Below are 3,390 nucleotides of genomic sequence, written 5' to 3'. Positions count from 1 at the left end.
TGCAACAAGATTCCAAACATTTATGGCCAATGAACAATCACAACCACCCTCAGTTTTTTCCTTTGTCCTATAAAGCAGGAGTCCCCAACCTCCAGTATCTAATGACTGATGACGTGAGGTGAAGCTGATGTAAAAATAATAGAAATAAAGAGCACAATAAATGTAATGCTCTTATATCATCCTGAAACCATCCTCAACCCCAGTCCATGGAAAAGTTGTCTTCCACGCAACCAGTCGCTGGTACCAATAAAGTCGGGGACCGCTGGAAAGGAAGCACCTTTCCTCTGTTCTCAGGACTTGTTAGCATAGTTCACCATAGTTTGCTTGTCCCGAATTGCAGTTCTCTGCTATTCCAGAATAAATGAGTTTTGTTGGCAAAATAACTAACTCTTTCAATACCTTGTTGCTGTTCAGTTGCTAGGTGGTATCCAATTCATTGTAACCCTATGGACTGCAGCCAGGCTTCCTTGTCTTTCACCATCTCCCAGAGTTTGCTCAAACTCATGCCTATTGAGTCGGTGATGCCATCCAACCATCACATCCTCTGTTGTCCCCTTTGCTTCCTGCCTTCAATATTTCTCAGCATCAGGGTCTTTTCCAATGAGTCAGCTCTTCATATCAGGTGGTCAAAGTATTGGAGCTATGGTATCAGTCCTTCCAATGAATATTCAGGGTTGATATCCTTTAGGATTGACTGATTTGATTTCTTTGCAGTCCAAGGGGCTCTCAACAGTCTTCTCCAACACCATAGTTTGAAGCGTCAATTCTTCGGCCCTCAGCCTTCTTTAATATATATAAAACTTCTAATATAACACAAGTTCTATGAATAAATGTTTGAATGTATCAGTAAATTGATAACAGACTCATGAATGAGTGGAGTATTATATATGTATGAGTGTCAGCATGGGTACATGCATGCACATATACAGACTTACTTATATGTACACATGTACAGTCTGCATGTGTATGCATGGATGAATGATTTAATTTATCAATAAATATTATGAGTTATTACAGAATAGCAGGAAGGCATAAATATCACGGTCCTATTTATTTTAGCTACATTTTATACTCTATTGAGTGCACTACATATTCTCTTATTTTTCTTTCTCCTTTTATTCTCCAAACCCCTCTTTTTTCAGGTAACTCTTCTTTAAAATCATTTACATCTTTTGTATACACTGAACACTTACTGTAATGCCAAATATTCTGAGATATTCTGTTATCCTAAGTAATGTAAGCTCCAACTATCAAAAGCCTTAGAAAAATTGTTATTGAAAGCTAACTGTAGCTCAATGAATTAACATAAATAGAAATATACAATCATATACAGTTAAGCTTACTTATGGAGGTATGCACTTTCTTCTACGGCTCCTAAGCAACTATTGAATTTGTGTAAGCATTTATCCTGCTGTTTGGTAATTGGTGATTTACTTCTTTAGCTCATGGTTTAGATTTCTACCCCTTGGAGAGTATGGATTTTTTCATCCATCAATCTAAACTCTGAACCTAGTAAAATGTTTGGCACAAAACAGTCACTCAGTTGACACATGTTTAATTTAATTGTTCCTTGTTTTCTACAACTATTGTGCATTTGATCAAGGTCATGTATGGCTCTGTCTTCATAGTCAGCATTCTTCCCTGATTTATTAGATTTTACTATTATTTATCCTCATATAAATCCAACATTTTTTGTTTATTTCATTTCCAACCTTTTCTAACTCAAAGCAGTTTATTTTCTCCTTTGTCCAACACTTGTTTAAATCGCACCTGAATTCCAAAGCACACATGACTGATGTTGTATCCTTGCTTTTTCCTTTTTTTAAAAATTTTAATTTATTTATTTTTAATTGAAGGATAATTTCTTTACAGTATCATGTTGGTTTCTGCCAAACATCAACATAAATCAGCCATAGGTATACATATGTTCCCTCCCTCTGGAACCTCCCTCCCCATCCCACCCCTCTAGGTTGTTACAGAGCCCTAGTTTGAGTTCACTGAGTCGAAGAGCAAATTCCCCATTGGCTATCTGTCTTAAATACGGTAATGTATGTTTCCATGTTACTCTTTTCATAGATCCCACCCTCTCCTTCCTCCCTCCTCCACACTATGTCCTTAAGTCTGTGTATCCATTGCTGCCCTGCAAATAATTTTATCATTACCATCTTTCTAAATTCCATATATATGCATTAGTAGCATTAGTATATGATATCATTTTTCTCTTTCTGATTTACTTCACTCTGTATAATAGACTCTAGGTCCATCCATCTCATTAGAACTGACTCAAATGCATTCCTTTTCACGACAGAGTTTAATATTTCATTGCATATAGGTACCAGCGTTTCTTTATCCATTCATCTGTTGATGGTCATCTAGGTTGCTCCCGTGTCCTAGCTATGGTAAATAGTGCTGCAAAGAATTTTGTAGTACACGTGTCTTTTTCAATTTTGGTTTCCTAAGGGTGTATGCTTAGTAATGGGATTGCTGGGTCATATGGTGGTTTTATTCCTAGTTTTTTTTAAGAAATCTCCATACTGTCTTCCATAGTGGCTATGTCAATTTACATTCCCACCAACGTTGCAAGAGGGTTCCCTTTTCTCTTACACTATCTCCAGCCTTTATTGTTTGTAGACATTTTTGATGATGGCCATTCTGACTAGTGTGAAGGGATACCTTATTGTACTTTTGATTTGCATTTTGCTAATAACGAGCAATATTGAGCATCTTTTCATGTGTTTATTAGCTATCCATATGTATACTTTAGATAAGTATCTGTTTAAGTCACTTGCCACTTTTTTTAAATTTTTAATTATGGAACACTTCGCAAATTTGCTTGTCATCCATGCGCTGGGGCCATGCTAATCTTCTCTGTATTGTTTCAAGTTTAGTACATGTGGTGATGAAGTGAACACTCTTTCCTACTTTTTGATTGGGTTGTTTGTTTCACTGGTATTGAGTTACATGTGCTGCTTGTATAGTTTGGAAATTAATTATTGTTAGTTGTTTCATTTGTTATAACTTTCTCCCATTTTGAGGGCTGCTTTTAACCTTATTTATAATTTCCTTTGCTGTGCAAAAACTTTAATTAGGTCCCACTTGTTTATTTACATTTCTCTAGAAGATGAGTCTTTTTTTGTCCATATGAACTCACTAATTTAGCCTATATTTCAAATTTTTCCTATTTATTTTTTTCAAATTATGCTGTCCATTTTTATTGTGTAATATGGTTACTAATGTCCATGTCCTTATTTTTCAAGCCTTTCGAGTGAAGAATTTGGACCAAGACTTTTTAAATGTTACTTACAATTCATCCCACAATGCATGATATATGGTCATAATATATAGTCATGAAACACTTTGAAACAAAAAGATATGCAACTGAAAATGGAG

General features: G+C 35.5%; 1 non-coding gene across 1 annotated transcript; it reads right to left on the bottom strand.

Moving 5' to 3' along the window:
• Positions 1 to 2,805: 2,805 nt before the first annotated feature.
• On the bottom strand, positions 2,806 to 2,912 carry LOC129551837 (U6 spliceosomal RNA). Its single transcript, XR_008685151.1, has one exon. It is a non-coding gene; the product is annotated as a U6 spliceosomal RNA (small nuclear RNA).
• Positions 2,913 to 3,390: the final 478 nt, after the last annotated feature.

The sequence above is a fragment of the Moschus berezovskii genome, chromosome 17, assembly GCF_049115385.1.
Source record: "Moschus berezovskii isolate FMDL1 chromosome 17, NW_MosBer_1.0, whole genome shotgun sequence".
NCBI lineage: Eukaryota > Metazoa > Chordata > Mammalia > Artiodactyla > Moschidae > Moschus > Moschus berezovskii.
The sequence above is the reverse complement of the archived record's forward strand: the minus strand, read 5'-3'. Positions and strand labels throughout refer to the sequence as shown.